General features: G+C 43.4%; 1 protein-coding gene across 4 annotated transcripts in view; it reads right to left on the reverse strand.

The window, feature by feature from the left end:
- The window catches only part of nr1h3 (nuclear receptor subfamily 1, group H, member 3), a 32,866-nt gene that overhangs the window by 14,380 nt on the left and 2,185 nt on the right, over nucleotides 1-16,301 (reverse strand). For 2 of the 4 annotated variants that reach the window (XR_009794311.1, XM_061815212.1), the window contains exons 1-2: nucleotides 13,957-14,252; nucleotides 6,996-7,190 (exon numbers count right to left, since the gene is read on the reverse strand). The gene's annotated coding sequence lies outside the window, so the exon portion shown is untranslated. Of the gene's footprint in view, nucleotides 1-6,995; nucleotides 7,191-13,956; nucleotides 14,253-16,301 lie in introns of those variants that run through there. The other 2 variants (XM_061815210.1, XM_061815211.1) reach the window with 2 other exon arrangements.

A 16,301-nucleotide genomic window follows, 5' to 3' on the forward strand; every position in this document is an offset into this window, starting at 1 on the left:
CAACCTTTATAAACCACCTCGGTGACCTCAACCCCAAAGATAAAAGAGCACCCAGACTCAGCTTCCTCGTGGGAAGGCGTGTTGGTGGAATTGAGGAGGTCTTTGAAGTATTCTGCCCAACGACTCACAACATCCTGAGTTGAGGTCAGCCGGGCGCCATCCACACTATACACAGTGTTGACGGTGCACTGCTTCCACCTCCTGAGACGCTGGATGGTGGACCAGAGTTTCCTCGAAGCCGTCCTGAAGTTGTTCTTCATGGCCTCACCGAACTCCTCCCCCGCCCGGGCCTCAGTGACCGCCGAAGCTGTATTCCGCTTAGCCAGCCGATACCTCTCAGCTGCCTCGGGAGTCCCACAGCCAAGACATACCCGATAGGACTCCTTCTTCAGCTTGACAGCATCCCTCACTGTTGGTGTCCACCAACGTGTTCGTGGGTTGCCGCCACGACAGGCACCTTATGGCCACAGCTCCAGTCGGTCGCCTCAGCAATGGAGAAGCGGAACATCATCCACTCGGATTCAATGTCCCCCGCCTCCTTTGGGACGTGAGCAAACTTCTTTCGGAGGTGGGAGTTGAAATTCCTTCTGATAGGGGAATCGGCCAGTCCGTCCCAGCAGACCCTCACAATACGTTTGGGCGTGCTACGTCAGCCTGGCACCCTCCCCCACCATCGGAGCCAACTCACCACCAGGTGGTGATCAGTTGACAGCTTCGCCTCTCTCTTCCCCGAATGTCCAAGACATGCGGTCGCAAATCCGATGACACGACCACAAAGTCCATCATCGAACTGCGACCGAGGGTGTCCTGGTGCCAAGTGGACATGTGAACACCCTTATGCCTGTACATTGTGTTTGTTATGGACAATCTGTAATGAGCACAGAAGTCCAGTAACAGAACACCACTCGAGTTCTGATCGGGGGGGGGTTTCTGTTCTTCCCAATCACGCCCTTCCAGGTCTCATTGTCATTGCCCACGTGGGCATTGAAGTCCCCCGCAGAATGATGGAGTCGCCAGAAGGGGCGCTTTTCAGCACTCCCTCTCAGGACTCCAAAAAGGGTGGGTACTCAGCACTGCTGTTTGGTGCATAAGCACAAACAAGAGTCAGGACTCGTCCCCAAACCTGTAGGCAGAGGGACGCACCCCCTCATCCACTGGGGTGAACCCCAACGTACACGCCCCAAGTTGGGGGGCAATAAGTATACCCACACCTGCTCAGAGTCTCTCCCCGTGGGCAACTCGAGAGTAGAACAGAGTCCAACCCCTCTCAAGGGGAGTGGTGTCTAATCGGAACTTCTCGACCTCACGCACCAACTCGGGCTCCTTCCTTGCCAAAGAGGTGACATTCCATGTTCCTAGAGCAAGTTTCTGCAACCGGGGATCAGAGCGCCAAGGTCCCTGCCTTTGGCCACCGCTCAGCTCACATTGCACCTGACCCCTATGCCCCTCACAGGTGGTGAGCCCGTGGCAACGGGGACCCATGTTACCCTTTCGGGCTGTGCCTGGCCGAACCCCATCGGTGCAGGCCTGGCCACCAGGGACTCACCTGTGAGCCCCATCTCCAGGCCTGGCTCCAGAGGGGGGCCCCAGTGACCCACGTCCGGGCAAGGGAAAAGAGGATCCCATTTTTGTAGTCATCATAGGGGTTTTGGAATCGTACTTTGTCTCTCTAGGAGGGGTTAGGTCCATCACCTGGAACGATATTCATGTGGCCACCAACAATGGTTGACTTAATGGTCAAATTGATTGACCTAATAGACAATTAATTCCCTGAGGCGAAGGACAACTTGCCAACAGAACTCAGACCCTATTACCAATACAGAGACTGGCCAGTTTTGATGGTGTGGCTAAATACAACGACCGCATAATCGTCCCTCCCAGCCTACGTAACAATGTTCTCCAAGCACTTCACTCAGCCCATTAAGGTATCTCACAAATGTGCTCTTGTGCTGATGCATCATTCTCCCAGGTATGATCTTATAAATCAGTGAAATGCCTATAGGGTGCCTCTCTTGCAATCGTATAGATCCATCACAACCAGGTCCGCCTCCAACCCTACCAGTGCAACCTTAATACCCCTTTCAATGTATCTGTGCAGACTTCTTCCAATACGCCGGACACCACTACTTGGTGATCGTCGACAGGTACAGCAACTGGCCCATCGTGGAAAGAGTGCACAGGGGATTCAAAGGCCTCATATCCAGCCTTAGGGGCACATTCACAACATTTGGTATTCTGGAGTTTACATCCCAGCCACATTGGCATTCCTTCGCGACATCACCGCCTCTCGTCTGTAGCATTCCCTCACAGCAACAGCAGGGCGGAAATTGGTGTGAAACCATAAATAGGATGGTCATCGATAACATCAGTTGCGACGGTAGCCTTGACATAGCTGCATTTCAACGCGCTATCCTCCAATACCACAACAGACCAGACAGAGACACGCGGTTATCCCGGCGATGTGCATCTTCGGACGACCAATCCGGGACTTTATCCCAATTCACCCAGGCATGCACCTACCACATAAGATGTGGCAAGAGACTTTAAGCAACAGAGAAGAGGCTCGATGCTGAAAGACTGTCAGCTAACACCCGCGTCTTACCCCCTCTAGCGGTCGGAGACTGTGTCCCCATCCAAAACCAAATCGGACCACACCCCACAAAGTGGGACAAAACTTGAATCATCATAGGGGTCCGTCAGTTTGACCAATATGTAGTGAGAGTTGATGGGTCGGGAAGGGTAACTGCGAAAAAGGAGATTCCTTCAACTATACCATCCAGTGATAGCCAGAGCCCCACTGGCTATACAATCCTCACCTGCTCCCACGGTGGCAAGGAGTATGCCCACGCTCTCGACAACAACAGAGATGCCTACTCCCCTGACAGACCATGGAACAATCAAGACCCAGAGGTGGCACAGCCTGGAACTCCACCACCTGACGAACGACCTAATGACGCCATCATTTGCGACCCTGTGGTTCACCCTGAATAATCCGACATACCAAAGGCTTCAACCAGGGAAACGGATAAGTCTCCACCCAAAGAGACAACCTACATGCCTTGTGGATTAAGAGCTCTGCAGCCCTACAACAAATCTGGTCTGAAGGAAACCCCGCTACCTGAGAAACGTTTAAGGAACAAATGACTTTGATGATCTACATAAATTAGAGCCTCTCCGGCTTTCCTGCTTCAAGTTTATTTCAGCTACAACTTAGTTTGGTCCCCTTGATTTACACAAATAACATCATTGAATATGATTACTCTTTATCTCATTGGCAATGATTGTCAATTGTTCGCCCCCACCAAATGCAGACCTAGTTAGTACTCAGCCTTTGAATTTTGCGTTTATCCCATGTTTATCAGGCAGACACCAGCCAAAGGCTTGGGGAGGCACAGAGGATATTCAACTGTTCTGTTATATGTTATGTATTTACAGGTACCTACGTCAAGCGTGATTCTATATTGTTGAAGAAATAAAGCCCTTCGAGTTCTGAGACAAAGACTTTCATATAGTTATCTACATATGGATTTCGTATCATGGCAGAAACCAGCAGAGGGTGGAGGTAATTCACACCCATCTGGTGTGCTCACAAAGACACACAATAGGCTGTCATATTTGGAAATGTGCTGCAAATGACATTGTTCTTAAAGGGCCACTGTCATGAAATGCATAATTTTTAGTATGTTATTAATGAAAAAACGGCCGCCGACATGGACCCATGCAATTTTTTCACCACAAAACATGATTTTGACGTATACAACTTTTTGTAACTCCCGCCATGAAAATCTTTGAGGGATTTGTTTTTGAAAAGAAGCAGGAAATGACGTACATGGCAGAACCGCCCTCAATTGGACTAGTTGGTTTATATTAGTTTTAATAGATAGGATAGGTAGCTTGTTGTTCCTTTGTGTTAGCCAAAATCCCGGCTCGTTGCATTGCTGGACATTGCTTGAACACGCGGGAGGATGGATTTATCCTTCTTAAGTTTGCAAGAGACTCGGTTCGTCGTGAAAAATTGATTGCATGGGTGCAAAGGACGAGATCTTCGTGGGTTCCAAATGACAGGTGTGTATAAAGCAACTAAAAAAAAATAATAGTTTGGGGCGGCCCACGTAATCTGTCTCTCATAATGTAACAAAAGGTCAGCGTACGTATGACAGGGGTGCTAAATTTGTCGATGTGCGCTTCGGATGCCTTCCGCGTTGGGCTCGCCCACGAAGGCTGCCATGTTGGCTCCCCGCGAAGGCTGCTGCATCGTGCCTCGCGGACGAGCACGGCTCCGGCCTGGCTACCTCATACATACTCTCTGGGAGTCTGTCGCCACCGCAGCAGTATGTATGAGCCAGCCTGGCCGAAGTCGTGCTCTTCCGCGAAGCACTATGACGACAGTGTTGGCAATGGCGCACACTATAAAGCGGCCCGGCTCGGCGCTGTGATAAGCCAAAATGAGCCACCCCGGCCGACAAGGCCGTGCAGGCTACCAGCCTTCGTCGCAGTGCTGGGCTGCGATGGCTCATCTCCGCCGCAGATTTGGATTGGACGGGGAGGCGGTTTGGCCGTGATCGCATATCATCTGAATATGGCTTGAAACAATTGGGTAATATTGTCGCAGTAACTTCACTCAGTTGTGTGATGTTCTCGTCTTCGAAAAGCGCTTCTGTGTCAGAAGGGTGATGTTCGTCTCCCATAATAGGGTCCACAGCGTGTTTTCAATGGCGAATGTCCGGGGTGACGTCATGGACAGGGGATGCAGCCAATATGGCGACCACTTGGATGTTGTCGAATGACACTTCCGCAATTTTGCGCATAGATGACGCGCTCTCCGCTCATATTTATTTTTTCATATAGAGATTGAAGTGAATAATGTTATATTTTTCATTACAATATCTATTTTAGAATTTTTATAGGGATGACACTTGACCTTTAAGGATAGTCAACATAAACAGCCACATTTTAAAAAAAGGCTGACTTTTGTATGACAAACTCCCATAAAGCCTCAGATCAGATGAAACTATTTATTTAAATCCAGATTGGAGACACACCTGTTCTCAGCTCCATTTTAATAAAGATACAAATTTGTACTGTTACTTTTTTAAACGTAGTCATATTTTAACTAGTGATTTTATATGATTTTATCAATTGTTCTTGTTACGTTTTTTTAATTTAATCTTAAATCATGCTTGTATTTATATCCTGATGTCTTTGTAAAGGGTGGCTCGATGGCGTTGGCCTCACAGTTCTGAGGACCCGGGTTCAATCCCGGCCTTGCCTGTGTGGAGTTTGCATGTTTGCACTGTGCCTGAATGGGTTTTCTCTGAGCACTCCGGTTTCCTCCCACATCCCAAAAACATGCATTAATTGGAGACTCTAAAATTGCCCATAAGTGTGATTCTGAGTGAGACTTGTCTGTCTCCATGTGCCCTGGGATCGCAACTAGCAACCAGATGACAGCTGGGCTCCAGCACTCCTGTGACCCTTGTGAGAATAATCGGTTGAGAAAAATGGATGGATGGATGGATGGATGGATGGATGGATGGATGGAAAGCACTTTGAATCACCTTGTTGAATTTTGCTGTACAAATAAACTTGCCTTGACTTGAATTGAAACTTGAATTACCTTGAATTGAAACTTTTATTGGTTCATTTGCATCAGACTTCAAACTTCAGACAATTAAATGATGCAGCTAGAATATCTTTCCTGATTGATCAATTAATGAAATGTGTCAAATGCCATTACTAAGTGGTATTAACTGCTAAGTAAGTTTCCGCATCAAGAAAGGGATAAATTGGTCAGAACATAAATGGTGTTAAACTTCAATTCTCATGAGATCAATGTGGAGAGAATTCCACCCTCATTGGATTGTGGATAGAATGTGTAAGAGCATGCAGCACAGTATTATAAATGATGCAAGACATTAATCATAACAAGGCTCTTAACCACAACCCAAATTGAAATAATCTTTGACCACTATTTATAAGAAGGTATGACGAAAAGCAGAAATGAAAGTTTGTCATGTGCCACTTATAGATGCATTGAGTAAACTCCATCAGCACACCCAGACATGATGTTTTGTATCCTGAACAAAGCCTTCAGCATGGTTTTAAAGTATACAATGGAAATGTATAAATTGTTTCTATGTACTAGACAATAAAGACTATATCTGTGTATGACTTTTGAGTAAGTTAGAATAGCCACTGAAAAGTCTTCTCGAAAGCTCAAGTTAACATGTCACTTAAGGCAAAGTTTTAACATGTAAACCAATCAGTAAATAAAATAATCATAAAACAATAGCAACATTACAAAACTGACCACATAGTCTTATTTGGAAGAATGAAAAAGAATTATTGCTGAATTAAAATCCATACTTGAGTGATTGGTCAGTCGTGGGACGCTGTCTATGATGTCAATTTTTTTTTTTGCAACAAACAATAACTACAGTATCTAATTTTGACTGTTGGATTGCACACGAAGACTTCACAGAAGCCCCAGATGATTCGCAAGCAGTTATGTTTTCTGTCTGTGCAGACCAGTTGCTTATTTTGTCATTTGTACTCACAAAGCTAAACAAAAACTTTAGCAATCGGTCACGTTAGTATTCGCCACACATCTAGCTGTCAAAACCTCTTAACTATGTGAACAAAATGAAGCTGGTTTTGTTTATTTTTTTCTTTTCTATTACCATACACATTAAAAATGGCAACACATTTGACTGGTGAAACCAGCAAGCAGAATACCACATCATTATGAAAGCCAAGTATGGCAGTTATACTGTGCATCTTTGTTCATCAAGTTTACAAGTGTACCACTACTTGGACATAACTTTTAATAGCACTACTACTAATCATAATAATCAAGTTAAGACTCTCGGAAAAAAAATCAAACTATGTTTAGTATTACTAAGCAGGAAAGAAATTGTACACTTGAAAGCATAACATTTTGACAGATCAGAGCATCTTTTGCTTAGACTGCCACACTGAGTGTAGACTGACCATACCTCTGATGCTGAAATCTTATCGCCTCATGCATCCAAGTCCATAATGGCCTCAGTGTGTTGATATCATTGTGCCAATCAATGAAGGACTTGCTTGACTGAAGAGGTTTGAATGTACCAGTACTCTGTGACTTATTCTAGCCAAGTTTGCTGACTTGATAAGAGAAGAGGGGAAGATGAGTCCCTTCCTACAAAGCTCTGTGGGAGACATGAGGGAAAACAGAGGGTAAGAAAAAGGGGAGGGAACACAAGAGGTCACTAATGGTCACTTGCATGGCTCTTCAATATCCAGCAGCGCTCCAGTCCTTTCCTGTTCGAACAGCCTATTTTACAAACACACACAGCAGACAACAAATGATGAGCACCCTCTCTTCCAAATGTGTTAACAGCAACACACGAAAACTATGCTCACCTGCCCGAAACACGTTCACTTATAAAATGTTCAACAATGTTCACTCACAAAACAACCAACTTTATTTGGATGTAATACATTTTAATATGTTTTAATTGAAACCAATATATTGACTTTATTGGGAAAAACTTGCCGTTTTTGCTCATAATGCCTTTCTATTCCTAGTGACCTTATGTCATCCCCACCCTGATTTTCTGTTCAAGTCCAATGTCCACTGCATCTTATCGGTCAGTCACCTTTTGTTTTTTTAGAGTGCTGGGTTTTTTTTTTTTTTTTTTTTTTTGGGGGGGGGATAATTGTTTTGTGTAAATGTAAATATTAAAAAGTCACATCTTGACAAGTTTAATTGACAGGTGACTTCAAGGGATGTTATTGCAGTTGAGATTTTTTTACTCAAAAGGGATTTGTATATCAGCACAATTAGCCAAAAAAATTGAACATCAAAAGAAAGTCATTTTATTTCAATAATTTGTTTCAAAAAAGCGAAACTTGTATGTTTATTAATTCGCATGCACAAACTGAAATATTTCAAACTATTGCAGAAAGAGAATAAACAAATCCAGTATTTCACAAAAGTTTAACCCTTTGAGAGAAATTATCATTGTAAGATTCCTACCAGCAATTTCCCTAGCAAGAAATTTTAGTGCAATTCATACTTTGATGAGCTTTTTGGAGACAATTATTTTAATTTCCATCAGAATTTGACACCAGCCCACATAGCCAAAATGACCAATACCTGGTTTCATAGACAGAATACAGCACCTGATCTTTCAGCAAACTTGCCTGAATTGAACGCAATTGAAAATTTATGGGGAATAGTTAAGAGGAAGATGAGGGAACGGAAACCCTGAAATGCAGACAATCTGAAGGCTAAAATCAAAGCAACTTGGGCTACAATAACACCTGAAAATAAAACCTGAGCTGTGCCGAAGGCTACCCAACCCCCACCCACCCCACCCCCCATGCCACGCTGCTTTGATTCTGTAATTCATGGATTCATTTAGGCGTAACTTTGAAGGCATGGATAGATCATCTACCTCACAGTTCTGAGGACCGAGCTTCAAATCGCTGCCCAACCAGTGTGGAGTTTGAGTGTTCTCCCCACACCTACGTGGATTTTTTCCAGACACTCTGGTTTTCTCCAACATCCCCAAAACATGTAGTAATTGGAGACTCTGAATTGCTTGTGGGTGTGATTGTGAGTGCAACTGTTGTCTGTCTTTATGTGTCCTGCAATTGGCTGGCAACCAGTTTAGGGTGTACCCCGCCTCCTGCCGGTAGATTGCTGGGATAGGCTCCAGCACACCCGCGACACTTGTGAGAATGAGTGGGATATGGATAGATGGATTTATTTTATTAATATACATGTTTCACATTTAGAAACAAATTGAAATAAATTAAGTTTCACTCGATTAACTTTCCCTCGACATTCAATTTTTTTGCCATGTACCTGTAGATTATGTAAAAAATGTCAGACGACATTTGTTTAGCTGTTCTTTGACCAACCAATGAGTAAACTTCTTTCTTTTTCTTTTGGCTTGTCCCGTGAGGGGCCGCCACAGCGTCACATCTATTTCCATCTAAGCCTCTCTCGGCATCCTCCTTTCAAACACCCACTGTCCTCATTTCCTCCCTCACAACATCCATTAACCTTTTCATTGGTCTTCCTCTCGCTCTTTTACCTGGCAGCTCCATCCTCAACACCTTCTGCCAATATACTCAGTCTCTCACCTCTGAACATGTCAAAACCATCGAAGTCTACTCTCTCTAACCTTGTCTCCAAAACATACAATTTGGCTGTCACTCTGATGAGCTCATATCTAATCCTTTACAGCCTGTTCACACCAAGAGAGGACCTCAGCATCTTCATTCCTGCTACCTCCAGTTCTGCTTCCTGTTGTTTCTTCAGAGCCACCGTCTCTAATCCGTACATCGTGGCCGGCCTCACCACTGTTTTACAAACTTTGCCCTTCATCCTAGCGGATACTCTTCTGTCACATAGAACATCAGACAGCTTCCGCCAACTGTTCAATCCCTCTTGGACCCGTTTCTTCACTTCCTTACCACATTCACCATTGCTCTGTATTATTGACCCCAAGAATGTGAAGTCGTCCACCCCGCCTATCGCTTCTCCCTGGAGCTTCACTCTTCCCCCACCGCCCCTCTCATTCATGCACATAAACTCTGTTTTACTTTGGCTTATTTTTACTCCTCTCCTCTCTTCCAGTGTGTACCTCCAGCTTTGTAATTGTTCCTCTGCCTGCTCTCTGCTTTCACTGCAGATCACAATATCATCTGCGAACATCACGGTCCAAGGGGATTCCAGTCTAACCTCGTCTATCAACCTATCCAGTACTACCGCAAACAGGAAGGGGCTCAGCGCGGAACCCTGATGCAGTCCCACCTCCACCTTAAATTCATCTGGCACATCTACGGCACATTTCACTGCTGTTCTGCTGCCCTCATACATGTCCTGTACTATTCTAACATATTTCTCTGCCACACCAGACTTGTGCATCCAGTATCACAGTTCCTCGCATGGCACTCTGTCATAGGCTTTCTCTAAGTCTACAAAGATACAATGTAGCTTCTTCTGACCTTCTCTGAACTTTTCCACGAGCATCCTCAAGGCAAATAATGCATCTGTGGTCCTCTTTCTAGGCATGAAACTATAGTATTGCTCGCAAATACTTGCTTCTGTCCAGAGTCTAGTCTCCACTATTCTTTAACCAATACTCTCTAACGTCATTGTGTGGCTCATCACGTTTATTCAACTGTAGGTTTCAGTTCTGAACATCGCCTTTGTTCTTAAAAATGGGGACTAGCACACTTTTCCTCCATTATTCTGCCATCTTCTCTCCCACTAGTATTCTATTGAATAAGTTGGTCGAAAACTCCACAGCCACCTCACCAAATTGCTTCCACACTTCCACTGGTATGTCTTCGGGGCCAACTGTCTTTCCATTTTTCATTCTGTTCAGTGTCTTTCGAACTTCCCCCTTACTAATCATTGCCACTTCCTGGTCATTCGCGCTTACCTCTTCTACTCATTCTACTCTCCCATTTTCTTCATTAACTTGTCAAAGTACTCTTTCCATCTACTTACCACACTACTGGCACCAGTCAACATATTTCCATCACTATCCTTAATCACCTTTATTTGCTGCACATCCTTCCCATCTCTATCCCTCTGTCTGGCTAACCTGTAGAGATCCTTTTGTCCTTCTTTCGTATCCAACCTTATGTACATGTCGTCATGCCTCTCGTTTAGCCTTCGCCACCTCTACCTGTGCCCTACGACGCATCTCAATGTATTCCTTACATCTCTCCTCACTCCTCTCCGTGTCCCACTTCTTCACTGATCTCTTTCCTTGAATGACTTCCTGTATTTTGGGGTTACACCACTAAGTCTCCTTCTCCCCTTTCCTACCAGAAGACACCCCAAGTACTCTCCTGCCTGCCTCTCTGAATACCTTGGCAGTACGATTCCAGTCTTCTGGGAGCTCTTCCTGACCATCTAGAGCCTGTCTCACCTCTTTCCGAAAGGCCACACAATATACTTCCTTTCTCAACTTCTACCACCTAATACTCTGTTCTACCTTTGTCTTCTTCATCTTCCTACCCGCTACCAGTGTCATCCTACACACCACCATCCTATGCTGTCAAGCCACACTCTCCCCCACCACTACCTTACAGTCGGTAACCTCCTTCAGATTACATCGTCTGCACAAAATATAATCCACCTGCGTGTTTCAACCGCCACTCTTGTAGGTCACTCTATGTTTCTGTCTCTTCTGGAAATAAGTGTTCACCACTGCCAATTCCATCTTTTTTGCGAAGTCCACCAACATCTGCCCCTCAATGTTCTGAATCTGAATGCCATACTTACCCATCACTTCTTCATCACACCTGTTTCCTTCGCCAACATATCTATTTAAATCTGCACTAATCACAACTCTCTCTCTGGGATGCTCAGGACAACTTCGTCTAGTTCCTTCCAGAATTTCTCTTTCAACTCGAGGATACATCCTACCTGTGGAGCATAGTCGCTAATCACATTATACATAATACCCTCAATTTCAAATTTCATCATCATCACTTGATCTGATACTCTTTTCACCTCCAAGACATTCTTAGCCAGCTCTTTTTTTTAAAACAACCCCTACTCCATTTATTTTCCAATCTACTCCATGATAAAAAAAAAAAATTAAACCCTGCACCTAAACTTCTAGCCTTACTCCCTTTACACTTGCTCTCTTGGATGCACAGAATATCAACCTTTCTCCTAATCATCATGTCAACAAACTCCTGAGCTTTTCCGGTCATAGTCCCAACATTCAAAGTCCCTACACACAGCTGTATGGTCTGTGCATTCCTCTTCTTCTTCTGCCGACTAAGCTGCTTTCGTCCTCTTTTTTGTCATCAACCTATATTATCAGAATTTCTACCTATGCCTTGAAGATTAACAGTTCCGTGGGCGGGCATAGGAAGCCCGGGCCACGACCTAACCTTTCTGGAATTCGTATGATGAACGCTCATATATATTTGGCACAGTTTTACGCTGGATGGCCTTACTGACGCAACCCTCTGCATTTATCCGGGCTTAGGACCAGTCCACAGATAGTACAATATTGTGCTGCCCAGCGGGCTGAAGATAGTCAAAAAAAAGAAGCAATAAAATAAACAAACTCAGCACAAAAGATACACAATTCACATACTACCTAATCTATGTTAGAGTTAAGGTCAAATGCAAGCAATCACATAAACACCGTCAGCACATCAGGTACACAAATCACATACCATGTGAAAATATTTAGGTTATGGCGATTTAAAGGATAGGAAGGAGTAAACAATGGCAGAAAGTGTTTAAATAACCAGCTATTAACAAACACATATTCTTTCAGCATTGCCATTTGCAGTACTTAACCATACTGTAGATTCTCAAATGGTAAACACGAAAAAGTTTAAAAAAAAACAAACCACAAGTTTTTACGATACATACACTTTATGTGCTGGACACAATTTGGGCAGCAAGGTGTCATAACGCATGAAGACAGAATTTAAGATCGGATCAAAGCATGTACTGCATGCATTGGCATTTTGTAACACTTAAATATGAACAAATTGGAGGTCTACCTGCATTAAGAAGGGGCTAGGGTTCCGTTTTGAAGTTCCACTGTAATTCTGAAATACATAACTTAAACAACCACAGTATCACATTAACTGCACGACTAAAGTTTCTTTTAAATTTTCTGTATTTGTCCAAAACTGCTGATGAGTCAGTTAAGAAAGAACGCAAACAGTACTCTTTTTTTTTTCTAAATAGTTTCAGGTGTCAAACCCTGTGATGATGCAAAAGTGGACAAACATACTCAGCAACATCTTGGTGTGAAAGCAAAGAGTCAGGGGTTTTTCACAAGGGGCTGTCTACAAAGTTCCCACAAACACGCCTAGAAGAAGAAGTACATCACTTTCTTCCACACCCTTTCACATTTTCACTTCTTCTGACTGGGAACCAGAGCAAATTCCCACTAACAAACAAAATATCTTAATATTTAGGGATGTGCTCATTATTTAAATGAATGAATATAGCCATTTTATGGAATTATGACAGTGATAAATTGGTAGGAACCCCTAAATAAGTACAAAATAAATATTGCTGAACTGACAGTTCAATACAGAGGTACACTCCAGTATTTGGACAACCATATTCATTCCAAGATGGGTAATAAACCTCTGGTGAATCAATTGTCCTAATTTTGAGCCCATGGGAATTGAGGTATGTTGTATGAAATGGCTATAAATGTTTTTTTTGTAATTGTTTTTTTTTGTTTGTTTGTTTTTTTTAAGAGCTTAAAGGTCACACAAACGTTTAATTTAAAATATCAGTCTTTATTGTCGTGATATCCCAAGTACTTCCATTATCCTATACGCTTATCCTCGAACTCCTTTTGGAACATTTGCACACACAATAACGTACTGAATAGCAAGCAATGTTGCTCCATGTGACAGGGAAACTGACAGTCTTTGTATTATTTTAGACCAATGTATATTTACTTTGTCCATTTTGGGACTATTTCTACTGGATACAACGATTTGTCGTGCCTGAATAATAGAGAATCAACAAGATTGTTAACCCCACATGAAAAAATTATAAATATCAGGACAAAATAATGCGTCTTTTTTCGTCGCTGCGGGACCAATACATGCTTCCATATCATTTAGCTAAGCAGGTGTAACACTTTATCGCATCAAACTAAAGAGACTAAAGCGTTGCAGCCACAATTTAAGTCAAGACTGTCGAAAACTGTACTGTGGTTAGAAGCTGGAGTTATTTTAAAAGATATACTATCGCCACGTATATAAACCATTATTGCTATGTTTGGAATATTAACGTTATTTCGCAATTGCGTACGTATAATAGCAGAAGTAATAGTCGAATTTGTAGGCCTTAGTTACAGTAATTTACTGACAGACCAAACTAGTAGTACGTGTTTTGGGTGCTCGACATTTGTATTACATGCTTATAAACCGTCTTGTACTGAGTTTTACCTGGTGTTAACATCTAACAGCGAAATTCCAGAAGTTGAGCAGTGTAGGTGAAAAATAAGTAGTACACAGCTGATGCCTTAGCTTTATACGGGACCAAATTAATCCTGACAAATATAAGTAGTCAAAGGAGTTGTGACGAATTGTGACTGGTCTTAAAATGCTCGGTAATTTGTCTACACAATTTTGGACGGGTCCTCCGAACAAAGCCAAGATATGTACGTCAGCGACCAGGATTCGGAAAGGAACTCCCTCGTAACAAGTTCTACTGGGATAACTCGGTGCTCCTAAAGCGACAAAACACGCTATCAAAGTGAAGATTTGTGGACTTGCCTGATAATTTGCCAGACTGTCGCCACTTTTCAAGACGGTACACCGTGCGTTTGTATCTACTGACAGCGGTTTTGACAAACGAAGCTAGCGACTTAGCGTGCTAGTTAGCATCGTTGTTACATCATATGATGCAGCTGAGGCCCACAGTCGACACAGGAAGTGAATTAAGCTCATTCATATTCATGCTCGACAACATAGCAACACGTGGCTACAAATTACTCAACACACACGTGTTCGTATGAAAACCACTCTGGTCTTAAAAACTTTGAACATCGTAATTTGAGTTCTTCAATTCAAAAACTGGAATTCACAAAGTATATAGGTATATATACTTATATGAAAGATATATACATACACTCACACACACACACACACACACAAACATTTTCTTTTGCCGCTTATCCTCACAAGGGTGGCGGGGAGTGCTGGAGCCTATCCCAGCTGTCAACGGACAGGAGGCGGGGTACACCCTGAACTGGTTGCCAGCCCATCGCAGGGCACATAGAGACAAACACTCGCACTCACAATCACACCTAGGGGCAATTTAGAGTGTCCTGTTCATGCATGTTTTTGGGATGTGGGAAGAATATATATTTGAATATATCCAGTATATGTTTGTGAAGGAAACAGGAGATGAAGAAGTGATGGATAAGTACGGCATCCAGGAAAGGAACTTTGAGGCACAGATGGTGGTAGACTTAGCAAAAAAGGATGGAAGTAGCAGTAGTGAACTTTTTTTTTTCTAGAAGAGGGAGGAACATAGGATGACCTAGAAGAGGGGAGGTAGAAGCATGCAGGTAGATTACATTTTGTGCAGATGTAATCTGAAGGAGGTTACTAGTGGTAGGGGGAAGTGTCGCTTGACAGCAAAGCGTGGTGGTGTGTAGGATGACTCCGGTGGTGGGGAGGAAGATTAAGAAGACAAAGGTAGACCACACCATGGTAGACCATGTAGTGAAAGCTGAGAAAGGAAGAACCTTGTGTGACCTTTTGGAAAGAGGTGAGGCAGGCTCTCGATGGACAGGAGGAGCTCCTTGAAGACTGGACTACTACAGCCAAGGTGATCAGAGAGACAGGCAGGAGAGTACTTGGTGTGTCTTCTGGTAGGAAAGGGGAGAAGGAGACTTGGTGGTGGAACCCCAAAATACAGCAAGATATACAAGGAAAGAGGTTAATGAAGAAGTGGGACACTGAGAGGACTGAGGAGAGGCAAAAGGAATACATTGAGATGTGACATAGGGCAAAAGGAGAGGTGGCGAAGGCTAAACAAGGGGCATCTACATCAGGTTGGACACAAAAGAAGGAGAAAAGGATCTCTATAGGTTGCCCAGATAGAAATTGATAGAGACGGGAAGGATGTCCAGCAGGTAAGGGTGATTAGGGGTGGAGATGGAAATGTGTTGACTGGTGCCAGTTGTGTGATGAATAGATGGAAAGAATACTTTGAGAAGTTAATTAATGAAGAAAATGAGAGAAGGAAGAGTAGAAGAGCCACGTGTGAAGGACCAGGAAGTGGCAATGATTAGTAAGGGGGAAGTTAGAAAGGCACTGAACAGAATGAAAAATGGAAAGACAGTTGGTCCTGATGACATACCAGTGGAGGTATGGAAGCAATTTGGAGAGGTGGCTATGGAGTTTTTGACCAACTTATCCAACAGAATACCAGCGGGCGAGAAGATGCCTGAAGAATCGAGGGAAAGTGTTTTAGTTCCCATTTTTAAGAACAAAGGCGATGTTCAGAGCTGTGGGAACTATAGAGGAATATAGTTGATGAGCCACACAATGAAGTTATGGGAAAGAGTAGTGGAGGGTAGACTCAGGTCAGAAGTCAGTTTCTGTGAGCAACAGTATGGTTTTTTTCCTAGAAAGAGTACCACAGATGCATTATTGTTCTTGAGGATGTTAGTGGAAAAGTACAAAGAAGATCAGAAGAAGCTACATTGTGTCTTTGTGGATCTCGAGAAAGCCTATGACAGAGAACCAAGAGAGGAACTGTGGTACTGTATGCGTAAATC

The sequence above is a fragment of the Syngnathoides biaculeatus genome, chromosome 3 (assembly GCF_019802595.1).
Source record: "Syngnathoides biaculeatus isolate LvHL_M chromosome 3, ASM1980259v1, whole genome shotgun sequence".
NCBI classification, from domain to species: Eukaryota; Metazoa; Chordata; class Actinopteri; order Syngnathiformes; family Syngnathidae; genus Syngnathoides; species Syngnathoides biaculeatus.